The sequence below is a fragment of the Ischnura elegans genome, chromosome X (assembly GCF_921293095.1).
Source record: "Ischnura elegans chromosome X, ioIscEleg1.1, whole genome shotgun sequence".
Classification (NCBI taxonomy): Eukaryota; Metazoa; Arthropoda; class Insecta; order Odonata; family Coenagrionidae; genus Ischnura; species Ischnura elegans.
The window spans coordinates 43,960,548-43,974,881 of NC_060259.1; the positions used below are offsets into that span (position 1 = coordinate 43,960,548).

Genomic DNA, 14,334 nt, shown 5'->3' on the forward strand with positions numbered 1-14,334 from the left:
TCGCATTGTGTTACTTTGATTCTTTTGGTTTCACGCCGGTCACGAGACAAGGTCGCAAAAAGAAGCATTTTGCGGGCCCCAAAGTGGACGATGTTAAGTTTTGTTTCATATTTCCATAAAATGTCATAAAGTAATTTACGGCATTTTCACGCCGTCGTGGTAACCTTTTGAGTGCAACCAATTCCCCTTGGGATCCGTGCGTCGGCAATGGGCGTTAAAATCCCTCCCTTTCCACAATCGTCCCATCGGCATCGAGTCCCTCTAGTCCCAGGCAAACCGGTTGTTAGCGGCCCTCCACGGCCCTTTGTTCGTCTGCTACGGGGGAATGCGAGGGGTGGGGGGTGTTTCCTCGGCTCCCTCGCACAGAGCGTGGTGGGGCGGGAAAAGAGGGTTCTTCCCTGGATGGTCTTTTCTGGACCCGCCCCCGAACGAGGCGAAAGCACGAAGCTTGCGTTCGCACTCGAAGGAAACAACGACCAAAAGGATTTCGTACTGCGAAGCATTAATGCCTTCTCTCCCTTCCCTCAAACTATTCCCTATACTCCCTCATTTCCCTATGTCTGCATCTACAAAATATCCTGCGAGCCACCTTTATGGTGTTTGGCCAGGGGTAATCAATCATCAGCATGCTATAAGATTCTCAAATGCACACCACACGGTCCAAAAAACGTTACGCATACTTAAAAATTGTACTACCGTATGCTGTTAGAAATAATAATAAAATTCGGATACATGCATTAAAGTATACATAAGTTAGAAGGGTACACTGCGAGTCATCTAATCTATTTGTGAGTTCTAACGCTGCCGATATAATCTCTTATTCATCGAGGAAAAGTAAGTCATTATGAATCTGTCTGTTCTACAATCTCTCTCTCTTATTTTATTCATGCTTGGCGGGAGATCTTATAGCCCGTATAATTAAGCTCGTGCCATTTAATGCTTGATGTCATTACTATGAAGTGCACATTGATTGTCAGCGCAGGCTCACCACCTACCAAGCACTCTGTAGACTGCTCGGAGGGCTTTTGTAGTGGATGAAGGTTGGCTTCCCGACAGGTGCATACTCCAGCTCGGGATCCTTCGCTTACATGTTAGGGCCCCGCCCGCCCTCGTGGGGCAACCCCTGTGGGGAGGCTATGTTTGGACGGCAAAGTGACTGCACATTGCAAATTGGGACTACCGAGCATAGGCAAAAAACCTCTTCTTATTCTTCTTCAAGTCAACACATGCGGCCGTTATCGTCTGGTTGAAGGAACTCTGGTATAAATTTTGTGGGGATATTTCTCAATTCCCTCAGCAGTGTTTGATATTTAATCTGGCTGTTCTTAGGCTTTTCGGCATTAGAAGGAAGAAGCTACATGGCTCATTAGCTATAAAATTAACATTTTTTGTTTAAATTTGCAGCTATATTATACCCTGATCTCACCTTCAGGCATATTCGTAGGAATCTTCTTCTACCGATGAGTAAATTGTAAATATTCCACGTAAGTCCATAATATCCTCCAACACTGTCTTGCTACCCTATTAATAACGCTTGAATTCCCCTATGTTTGGACGGCGATTGAGGGATGGACTGAATCTTTTGGATGGGTTCAGGAGCGGTGTCTTTTCTGACGAGTTTAGCCGTGTCTTGCGGGCGCCAACATACTACGGAGGATCGGATCATATAAGTGAAGTAGGAGAAATGGATTGTGGAACAGACAGATTCCGAATGTCATTTTTTCCACGATCAATAAGAGATTATAACGGCAGCAATAGAACTCGCAAATAGATTGCATGACTTGTAGTGTAGCCTACTAACCTATGTAAAACTTAATGCATGTTTCTGAATTTCTATTCTATAATCTATTTCTAACAGCATATAGTAGTATAGTTTGTTATTATACGGGACGTTTTTTGGACGGTGTGGTGTGCATGTGGGAGTCCAAATGCATGCTGCATGCTGGTGATTGATCACCCCCTGCCAAACACCCTAGAGGTGGCTCGCAGGGTATTATGCAGATGTAGATGTATACGTCATATTGACTATTCCGTCCGCTAGACTGCTAAGGAGCAGTTAAATTGCCTATTCCAGACTTGTTATGTAAACGATATGGAGCATGTTACGTTAGTTGCGATATTTCTTGCTTGATAGGTGGCGAGGAAAAAAATCAATGAGCAGCAGTATCTTTTATGTAGATCTTTCGCAGCTTTCATTATCCGATTTACTCTGTTGAGGGGACGATAGGGAAGGTATTTCCATTCTTGTCACATGTAGCCTGTAGTCACGGTATCTTTCATATTAGTTTAGGATCCTCTGCTTAAAACCCGAAAGTGGCGCGTCTGAGTACATAATTGGAAATAAATTCCCGGACGGATATACCTACTTTGCGAGGCACCATTGGTATTTTTACTGGGAGTGGATTTTCATAAGCATATATCGTGTAATTGGCTTTCGGAGTATGTATCATCAGAATATGTGTTCGACCCTTGTATCGCTAAGATATTATGCGGGAGCGAGGTTTTCCTACGTATGTGAATTACTGCTAAGCACTCATTAAACACTATTGTATTGAAAGAATACCATGCTGTCGTACCTATGCGTAGTTAAGACGGTACACGGATACTTTCATGAATACTTATCCACTTAGTAATCTGTATTAATTGCAATTGTGGTGAACTTTTATGGAGCAACGAATGAACGGCGAGACATCACACCGACTGCTGGTATGTGTTGTGGCCTTTTTTTTACGGCCACGAAGGTGTTGCATACTGCATATAGTCACCCGATGCCAAACACCATCGTGATGGCTCGCAGGGTGTTATGTAGATGTACACTTATTTTATACCTCCCTTTCCACTCTATCGTGTTATGTCCGTACATTTGAGGTACTCGCCTCGTATGTAACCGTGAGAATTTAGTTTAGCTTGTATTTTCCTTTGGGTCAAAATTTAAGTACTTAGGAGTGCCATCCCTCCAAGTGTTGAGGAAGCGTATTTTTTGAAAGTACCGTTCGGTGAGGTTCGGGAGCATTGGTTTGAGGGAGTGGGATAAGGGACGCCAGAAGCGAGAGGGGGTGGATGGTAGCGCGTGCACCACGCCCAGCCTCCGCCGGTGCTGCCCGCGGTGGGCGTGGGTGACTCAGGGCGCCAAAATCTCCGGCGCACCTATGGGCCGCGCTGCACGTTAGTCACGGCGACGAGAATACTCGCGCGGGTTAGAATTAGCCTTCAACCAAGGGGCGAAGAGCGAGCAGGAAGGTGTCCCCGTACCTCAAGCTAACAGACGCAGGGAGTTGCGCAAGGGCCGTTAAAAATACGGAAAAAATTCGGGGAACAGTTTGTTCTCGTTCCTGCGGAATGAGGGGGTGGATTTGAAAAATCCGGGGCCATCCTTCTTGGAGATAAATCAGGTTTCAGGCTTGTGCTCGCGACTGGCTTATAAGCCCCTTCGCGCCTGGTGAAATTCGTCAGGTGAAATTTAAGGCGGCTATTTCCATAAAGGAAATTCGTTGATGTCGCGTGCTACGTTGGTATGCGTGATTGTGGAGGCCTTAACTTTGCGCGTACCTAATGTCGTACGTGGCACACCGCAGATTTTTGGCAGTTTTCCCCACCATTCTCGGCATGAGCGTCCTTGTTTATGGAGTAGTTATGAGATATCACCTTTTTTACTTTCCACATGCGAATTAATATTGAAAGTTGAGTACAGAGTGATTTTAAGTACTCATGAATACGTTGTATTCTCTAGGGAGTTTATGGGATCTTATTATTTTCTTTCCGTTGTATGCATCTCCGTGTGGCGATATTTCGTTTTGATTCGGATTTGCTGTAAAAGTATATGTTCGGAGGATGTAGCTGCGTTTGGTGTTGTCGGTGAAAAGTTTTTCGATATTTCATTGCTGTTGAGTACTACTAGTTCGAGTAGCTATTTAATTTTTTTAAGGATTAAATTGGATTAGGATAGCTCTACTACGGCCATGTTCTCTTCCTCTAAGTTTTTCTTAAGATATTTAGGGCATTTGAGCATATATCTGGTCTCCATTGAGCATGAATTTCATCAGAGTTTTCATTGAAACTATGGTGCTTTGCAATCGAAATATTTCAATATTGAAGTTGTCGGGGTTTGGATGCGTAGTAAATAGTTGTTACTTTCTGGATCATATTTCAATGGGACCGCCTGAAATTATTTGGTAATATTTGAGGAGGCATAAGTTATTATTGACAGAAATACATGCAATATTCTACAATTATTAACTTTTCCTCCAAACCTATGTTTCGATGTTACTGCGTCATCTTCAAGGTACAAAATAGTTCGAAAAGTAGTTCAAAGTATTGGAAATTGCATGTGTTTCTTTCGATATGGAAAAGTCCACTCCATCACGCTTAGTTATTTTGATTTTATGATTTTTATTTTTTCATCATGAAACGACGGTCATTTAATTGGGTAAAAAAATATTCTTGGCGTCATTTGTTTCAATTCCTCTGTGTTGCTCATTCCTTGCCTAAGACTATCCTGCCCAGGAAGTGGGGAAAACGCTTGTCATGTCTCTAGGAAAGACGATGAGTGGTCCGTGAAACTCTCAAATTAAGCGATCCTCTTCCCAGAGCTGCTCGGGACCCCTCAACGGACAGTAGAGTTGACGTCACTCCCTAGGTTTCTTCCCCGTGCGCCTCGACTCAGATTCCAATTCAGCGAAGCGGCGTCTATTGTTGTCATACACTCGGATGTAGGTGAATTGCGGTCACGTTGCATAAGAGGTTTAGGGGTAACATTGGACGAGACTCTCCATGTGTGACAGAAGTTAATTCAAATATTCAGAATTCTCTGGTGAAATGTCCATCCTTTCCTGCTTTCATTTGACTCTTTCGTCAATCTTGCTATGTCCAATGTAACTGTAAAAATACTAAGCTCAACCTTCTCCCCCTCTCATGTTTGCTCATGTTTATAATAATGTTTTTGTATATATTTCAAACTTCTTAGATGTATCCATTATTTTTATGATACTGTTTCACTTTAAATTGGCAGAAACGCTGCATGTGGACAACTTAAATTTATAAATCCCATCACAGGTTCATTTTAGTAGGTCAGCATTCCCAATCCACCAGGAGCATCCTTTTTTTAATTTCTCTGATATGTTATTGTTCTCAAAGTAGTGTAAAGATTCGCTCGTTCACGTTGTTTTATCTCTTGTTTAGTGCTCTTCAAAATCTTATAGTGTGTGGTTCCGACTAGTTATAGGGAGGAGGAGGTTCAACCTGTGGTCCAAGAAGACTGTATAGGCGAGGCCCATTTCCATCCCATACAGGGCGGTTTTCTGTTGTCACTTCGGTCGCATTTAAATCAGGTTTCATTGTGGTTTGCTGCGCGGTGATGAGTGCAATGCGATCTACTTTTATCCAATTTTTCGCAGTATAATGTTTGTCGTTGCTAGGAATAGAATTGAAAAGTAATTATTTGTATAGTACGCATCGTCATGTGTGCAAATTTCGGTTAATACCCCTAATTATGCCTTATTTCCCCATGAAACTCGGATCACTTTGTACGTCAGAGACACGAGTGGCGACTTTTGTAAACCCATTTAAATGCGCGGTGGGTGACAACACATTTAGAGGCCTACTTTATCGTAGAGGATCCTCTTTTGTTATAATCGTGATTTGTGATTTGGTCTAAGTACTTGGGGTAAATACTTGTTGACGTATTCTAGTGGCGGGCGTGGTGTGAATTGGATCTCAGGAGAAGGGGAGAAGGAAGGGCTGATAGCCGGCTGGGGGTGGGGCGTGATATGGCTGAGGGCCGAAAGGTCTTTGAGAAAACGTCAGCTCGAAATGGCGCTGAGTAACCCAGGAAATTGCGATTGGTGGATGTGACCATAGGCGTTTGTTTTTATTGTTCAAGTAATAGTGCAATGCGATCAATCGCGAACCTATCGTGTTCAGGTATTGGGTATAAGTTACATTTGTTGTTCATTTCACCGTGATAATCCATCATATATTTTATCTCTCCTTTCTTGATTTTTGCGAAGTTTTTTGTTGTGTACCTTTTTCTGTTATTGACTATTTTCTCCTCATTGAACGTGAGTGGTATATTTAGCCTTTCCGCCTTATATTTTCTGTAGGCCGTCATTTCCTATACGTCATATGCCTTTTCTTAGGTTTATCTTTATTTTTGTGGTTTCGCAGTTTAAACTTCTTTTCTTCGATATGTTGCTCGTTTCCCCGATTTCTTCCTCTTTTCCCCAATACGTTGCTCGTTTGTCTCTAAATGATAGCTGATGCGAACGCTGAATGCAATACAAGCAATTCAGAATGTGCAGTGTACCATTACCAAGGGGACTTCATAGAGGAGGCCTAATTCCATTCCATAGAAGGTTTATACTTGTTGCCACTTCAGCAGTATTATAATCGGTTTTCAAAAGTGCGGAGTGCAGTGCGATCCACTTTTTTCCAATATTTTGCGGTAATTTGATTGTAATTGCGAGGAATAGCAGTGAAAAGTTGTGAAATTGATTTGTCACATCATCCCGTATATTTGTTTCTGTTTACACTCCTAATTATACCTTATTTCCCCGTGAAACTCTGATTACTTCGTCCGTGAGAGACGCGAGTGGCGACTTTTGTAGACCCATTTAATTGCGCGGGTGGTTGACAACACATTGAGAGGCTAGCTTGAGGATCCTCTGTTGTAATATTCGTGACTGTTACCGTCGCTCACCTGGCATTCTTTTATGGCCTCTTTTTGCCCCCCAGTTGTCTTCCGTGGTGCGGTGAAAACTCAAGTGAGGGGTCTATTTTGGCTGATCCCTCTCCAGAGGCTTTGCTAGTGTGATAAAGCAGCCTTCTACCCGCCCCTCGCGCGCCTTATCTCTTACAGCGCCGCTTCCGCCGATCGCAGCGTTGCTTTACATGCGGCGCGCGTGCCTAATTGAATGGAATTCAGTCAATTGACTCTTCCCCCCGAGGGGGTGTTGTTTGGGGGTAGCGGAGTCAAACAGGGTTCTGGCCAGGGCTCCGTGTCACACTGTCGAGCTACACCGCCTCCCTTCCTGCATTTGAAAGCGCTCCGTGTTCCCGTGATGCATTCGACTCGCGGTTAATCACGACGTCTGTGGTTTGGCTCCGGCGTCGCGAATATCCGCATTTTCGGACTTCAAGGCGTTGCTTTCGTGTTGTTAGCGTTAGGTTTTCCGGTTGGGGGCATTATTTGAGAGATTTAGGATACACGCGTTACCTAATGCTCTCTTTATCCTGCATTGTATGATATAAATCTATGCCAATTGCGTTTGCAGAAGGCCTAATCAATTTTTGTTCCGGCGCTATTTTGAGTGCCAACGTGCTTTCTACTCTATGCGACTTTTTTAGTTCTTTGCTTCATATTAAGTCGACGAGTTAGATTTTTTTAGAGCAGTGAGGCAATTTTGTGTAGTTGCTGCATAGAATTAAAAGATGTTTTATGTAATGGTGTAATGTTTTCAAGGTCCTGCTACAGGAGGTAGATTTGTTCGAGCATGAGGTTGTTCTATATAAGTTATAAGTGTGGAGGCTTATAAAGGTGAAGGCTTTTCAATTAATAAATGACACTAGAATCGTTACATTCATAAAACATGATTTTTTTTCTTAGCATTTGCTTATTTTATTTTTATTTTGATCGGTTTGTCCCTTGAGTCTTCATGCACGTGTCGAGTCTGGCCGGGAAAAATTCATCGTGTGAAGTGCAATGCAATTATTTATCATATCTATCACGAGGAGCGATTTCTCAGGTTTATCTAGTCCATGTATTCATATGTGTTATACCATGAGGCTCACCAACGGGTTACGGTATCTGAAAGCAATGTCCGTGCCGTCTTAGACCGTTTGCTGATTTTTATTATGCTCGTCGCGGCGTGCAAATGTCTCTCCGCTCCTTGAGCATTGAGCCTATATTTCTCTGGGAGATGAAATGGCGAGCAGTAATGGACTTCTTCGCTTGTTCCGTAGCCCTGAGAGCTATGGATGCCTGTGCTGGGAAACGTTTCTTCTTATGTGTTTTTTGTTTGGACCTTGAAGTGGTGAGTGTGAACACCGTGACTGGACATGTAGCCTGAATGGAGCCCTTTGTACTTTTTTTATGGTGAAGAGATTCGTATGAATGCCCTCAGTTCTTCCTCTTTATTCTCACATCTGGTCTTCAAGCTGTGTTTCTGGAGGGCTACTCATGAAAAGTGAAGCTGGAGTCATTTTATCAGAGAGGCTTTTAGTGTGTCGAAATGAAAGAACACGTTTTTAATTGTGTGGTATTCCATTTTAAGAGTTACTGAGATAGGCGAGGTGTAGTGGAATGAGATCCTGATTGCTGAATGATTTTTCACAAATTTGTGGAAAATTGCCATCTCTCTTCATCGATCATGCCATTTTAAGGTTAAAACTATTACTTAAAGCATCTTTTTTATGAAGTGGCCCGGGTATCGATAAATAATAATCATCTCCCGGTGTAAATTATCTAATTATTGTAACCTCAGTTACGTAACGGGAGAAGAGAATTTTTAAACGGACGACAGAATAGGGGATACGGATGAGTAAATAAAGTCGTTTATGAATATTGTCCTGGTAATTACTTTTTTTAAGTTTTTTGCTCTCTATAATCTAACTCGCGGCCGTAGTATCATAATTTTAATTGACTTAGTTTGCAAAAATAAGATAAATAGATAATTTACGCCTGACGATAGTAATTATTCATCGAAACCCGCGTCGATTTATTTTAAAGAAGAAGGTTGTGGCCAATATTTTTTTCTCCTTATGGATTTTGTAACCATGATGTCCAGTTCCATTGTTGGAAGATGGTCATTTGGTCCTCTCCGGGCGTTTTATGGCTCTTCGCACCTCCTTTCAATCTCTTATTCTCCTAACCTATTTATACGTTCATTTATAGAAACGGAATGAATGACGTCCCCTCAGTATGTGCACGAGTTTAAAGCTGAGGCGTGTTGACCTTTCGTCTGACACGTTCTGATGACGTCACGCCCAGTCTCATCTCTCTCGCCTTGATCGAGGCTGTAGGAAGCATGCGGCTCGGCTTATCTTTTGAGTGTCAGCCGAAACTTAGAATTCACTCGACTTAATGAAATGAGAGCTGCTACTAAGTCATACCTCAACTACTATTTACGACGACTTATGAGGACTTCGTGAGATACTGTCGTAATTATGGCTGAAGTTGCATTAAAAATTGACAGCTGTTACAAAAACTTTGTTATCGCCTTTCCCCTCACGGACTTGGCTCGCATTCTAAACTTACTTTATTGTACACTGCAAAGTTATACACAAGTATGCGCGTAAGAGTCTATTAGGAAGAACTGAAATAAAGTTATGAAAGTTAGTTCTTTAAATGAGGTCTGCAGTATATCAAATTTCAGGATTGCAGCTGTGTGAATGAATGCGTTTTGCTATTTATACGTGGTTTTGGCCTGGCGATAGTTGCGGGGTGTATATATCTCTGGGTTTTAAATAATAATTATTAAAACGTTTTAATGAGGGAGTAATCATAGATATATTATCTGTTATTACTCACATATACTTATACCCTCTACTACTTACATATGAAGTGACGGAGTTAATGCTGCGTGCTTGATGGGAACTTGGCTATGCCATTTTTATGGAAGTGTCACTGTGGTAGCATCTTATTCTGTATTGCATGTTATTCGCGTTTGGTAAATATACTCGCTCTTAGCCAAACACCCCTTAGGTTGCTTTTAAGGTACAGATGTGAAATTTTCTCTTCTCTTTGCCTGGATGAGATCGTTTGATTCGAATTCTTTCGGGAATTTTTCGCCGACGCTTTTAATCCAATGATGATATGCTTGGAGTCACTATTTCTTCATTTACTCATTCTAACGGAGAGTACAAGTTGTCAAATGCGAGGATGGCCGTGACTTGAAATGAGAAATTTCACTACCTCCTACACGCTCTCAACGTTTTCTTGCGATTATTATCAGCGCTCGTTGGAAGTTATCAAAGGGTCAGGCAATGGAAGTCGAGTACACTTGGTCGTAAAATTTTAGGCTTGTATCGCCTATTACAACGTTTAGACCGCAGCTGATACGAACCTTATCAATCCCTCTCGTTAAGCGATGTGGGCCAGCACAGGCTCATTCTTTGTCTTGGCTAAGACATAAGCAGCAGGCCCTTATGGTTTCGCCGCTTGCTTTCGGCATATCGCATTCCTAATGCGATCTATAGAGGTTTCGGGGGAAGAGTGACTGGCAGCCTGAGACAGTTCATTTTTTTTCTGTATTTAAAAAAATGATTTCTTTGACTGCTTTGAGTATTACGTAGTTCAATTTTCTGTGGAAAAGAAGTATATACCCATCCTTTCGTCAGTTTATTTCCTCTCTTATTGCTTTTGGCCGGCCTAGATTTTTTTGCGCTACAAAAATGGAATCCACGGTTTTATTCTGAGGGGATATATTTAAAATAAATGGAATACCTTTTTTCATGACATTTTTAGATCAATTTATTCCACCTACTAATTTCTTCGTTACATTGTGGGTCGCGGTGTTTCTGACTTCAAAAGCTAAGGCAAATCGTCCGTCTTTAATATGAAATGCATGTGCATCAACCGTTGGGGGAAAATTGTCTTGTTGTCCTCATGGGGGTATCGTTCGCTGCCGTTACATTTCCGTCTTGCCTTCGTTTTAGTCGCTTACCAATAAGACTCATTCAGCCGTACGGTGATTATTTAATGATGACTAATAATTTCATTTATATTACGGTGTGAATTTCATATCTTAGTATGGCCACTGGTAATTTTTGAGGACCGGGGTCTTGTTTGCCAATATTGGTTCCGCAAGTTTCGAAGTTGTTTCGTCCCTTGATAGACTTTTTTGTTATTGCTTTGGGATTCAGGTGATGATTTTCTCCTTAATTACAGAGTAATACCCCGTTGATAGCCTTCCTGCAGATGACGAAATGTGTTAAATATTAATTGCAGGTGTGTGAGAAGTGCATGTGTATGTTTATTTACTTGACTATACCGTGGATTTCGCATATCATAGTTTGGTGTTCTATTGAATTCAGTGGGTGCTTTCCTTTTTCGTTACGTATGATTTAAATGCCTTTTTTGCCTTTCCATTTCTTCTTACACCAAGGTTTTTCGTCGTAAGAATCTGTCTATAATCAATCTAGATAGTGGTGTCGGTATTTAGAGCTCATTGAAAGGGATTTAAAACCCACGTGTAATGATGAAGAATTCGTTTAAGATGTATCGTTGCATTGTATGTAGGTGTTTAAATATTTTCTTTTTGCTATGGAAGCTACTTTAGGCCCATGGAATACAATACATGTAGGCTGTATTTCCATAATTACTTTTTATAAAATAATGACACTTGACTCATTTATTAAGAAGGCACCTAATGCATGATTTTCAAATCTGAAGGATATGTGCCATGATGAGTATCGTAAACATTTATAATTTTGTTCATTTGGCATCCGCAGTGTGGATATATTTCTCGTCTTTAGTATTTTGAATTTTGTACAACATGTTTTTATTGAGAAAATCATTCTGGATTGGTCATATGAATTAGCAGCCGTAGCGGTTGAAGTATTTTCTTTTCCCTCCTACAAAATGTTCGGAAAGTGAATTTGGCCAAGTTGTTCTGTTTTCTTTTCATAAACGATCGTCTATAAAGAGTGGGAATGGAGCTATATCGTTCTGAAGTCCTGACGTAATCCAATGAATTATGTGTATCCGTGGCCGTGTGTCTTTTCGATATCGTGTGTTGAGATTGGCTAATTATGCTATTCGTATTTGGTAAATGTCAAGTCAATTTGCTGCAGCCCTATTCGTCCATCTCCCCCCTGGCGTTTTTTTTGCGTGGGTCATCGGGGCCGAAATTATGGCGATGTTCGCCTCACTGATTGCGTTGTATTTAGCTCTTCGCTGTGAGCAGAAGTTTCTTCAAGGATATCGGCATTGACTCGAAATAATCCTATCTTGAAAAGGGTAAACTTGAAAGAATGGGGTTTGAGAACCGTTGCTGAATTAACAGTCTGTGATGCACTAAAATTGTTGATTGTTATATGAGCAGGTTTAGAGTGGTAGCTAATATTTCTAAACCCTTAAATATTTACCAACTCTAGCATGCTCTTTATCGGGATTCTATGATTTAAAGATTCTCTGTATTTTCCGAAAATTAAAGCTTGTAAGTATATGTTCTCATCGATGTACATCCATTCGACTCAATACAGCGTACCCCGCGAAGTTCGTGAAGATTGTGTTGCGACAAAAGTGAGAGCCGTGGAAATATTCTTAAAATGTAAGAGCTTTTCAAAGTATTACCGGTTTTAGTACTTTTGCTAAGTACCCTGCAAGCCACTCGTAGAGTAGCGAGGGTTGGGTTGAGTTTCTTATATCTACGCTTCGCTATGGTGCATATCATTTGTTAAAGATGCTTCTAAAATGGCACGTGGTGGGGTTAGCCCTAATGAGGCATTTGTTTTATTAAGTCGGTTAGCTCCATACCAAATGCATCCGATAACTTGAAGCAATTCAAATAGGAGTTGTTCATGTCGATGAGTCTAACTCTGGTTCCATTATTTACTAATGATGAGTAGAAATTCAACTTGGTATCTATTCTGCCGAACGGGGTAAGAATTCTTTAATGGCTAGTAGTTTTGATTGGTTTTGGTCTGTAGAATTTTATCTGCCATATTCTTGAAGCTGTACCGGAAATCGTGTAACCTTCATCTGCGTGATACACCGCGAGCTACCTGTGGGGCATTGTCAGGTGGTTATTATTTCTCACGAACATGTCCTAGAGTACAGGCACAGTACAGGCACGTGGTCTTAATTGACTGCGGTTGGTTCACAATAATCTTTTGCCATTTATTTCGCTATTAAAGTATCTAACCCGGGACCAGCGTGTATCACGAACGAAGAGCATGTGTATTGAGCCTGGGAGACGTGTTTAGCTTAGTGGAGGCGATTGGTGATTCGCAGTCACGCTATAATGAATGTTTTCACGGGTGCCACCCTCGCTGATAGTCTGCAATGGCCTCTTTGCTTCTGAGAGAGTGCTTCCTAAGGGACTAATAATAAATAAACCCGATTGGGGCAAGAGTGAGACTAGGAAGCCTTCTCTTCCATCTAAACTGTCGTCATTGTACGACTTCCAATTATTTTATGATTTTACCCATTATAACAATTAAAAGTTATGCATGGAATATTGAGTACAATCTAAGATTAAAAGTTGATCACACTCTTTGTCAAAGAACCTTATAATACGGAGAAAAGTGAACAAAGGAAAGATTACAATCAAATATAATAACAAAAAATGTTGTGAAGTGACACGTGCCTTCGTGGGAAAAATCCAAGGATTTTGATTGACACGTCGTTCTCTTAAAAATTACACTGCGGGAAAACTCCCACGCAACCAGAGGCTGTTTAAAACGTGCGTAAAACCAACTGAGAAAGAGTTGTGCTTTGATACACAAATAAAAGAACAAATTAACCCTGTTCTTGCAGTCAAGAGACACAAAGCAATAGAAGGTAGTAGAGCAATCTCTTGCAAGCATTTAGATTTTTCGCTGTTGTGCTTTGAGAAGCCTTTCATCTGGGGGCGCAGGGCGGCCAGTCAAGGGCTTGATGGAGCGGGATTTATTTTGTGTCGTGCGTCTTCGCATTCCCCCGGCGCCCACGCCACACGGCCGTGACGCGATCAAGGCCCGTGACAGGCGACACTAGACTTCGCCCACCCGCGCAGGACAGAGCTGGCGGTGACGTCATTGCTCGGTCGCCTTTTCTGATCGCATGGAAAAAATTGCTTCGATGGTTAGTGATCCTGTTCGCCGGGTAGTTATCCTGTTCGCTGACTCTGAATTTTCGGCGATGAAGGCAGCCGCGTAGCGTATGTGGCCGACTTAATGTGAGGAATTGTTGAGGCCTTGTAGAATTCCTTTTTAAATTTGGAAAAATAACATACTCTGCTTTCTACAATGAAACGTTTTAAGAGTTAAGTAGTAGAAAGCAAAGTTTGCTATATTCTGAACGTCCTACATTATTTTACTTTTCTATGTATTGGGTATTCGCTTCAGCTTTGGGTAAAGGACGTATATAAGGGTGACTGTGCTTGTTAAGCGTCCTCTATTGCATTAGATACAAAAAGTATTTAATCGTTACATATGCATAATACATATGCATATTCTTCAACTGTATGCACGAACAAAGTCGTGGAAATTTTCCTATGCAAACTACTGTGACTGTGATGCTGTTTGTGTGACTAAAATGTTCTAGATATATTACAAAGATTTCACATTAAGCACGTTACCACAAGATTCTCTAGTCATGTTAGCTTTTTAACTATTCGTTGGTGAAGCCTAGCGAAA

At 41.5% G+C, this 14,334-nt stretch overlaps 1 protein-coding gene across 9 annotated transcripts in view; it reads left to right on the top strand.

Moving 5' to 3' along the window:
• LOC124171871 (protein held out wings-like) overlaps positions 1-14,334 on the top strand; it is an 87,519-nt gene that overhangs the window by 22,596 nt on the left and 50,589 nt on the right. The gene's annotated exons all lie outside the window — the stretch shown is intronic.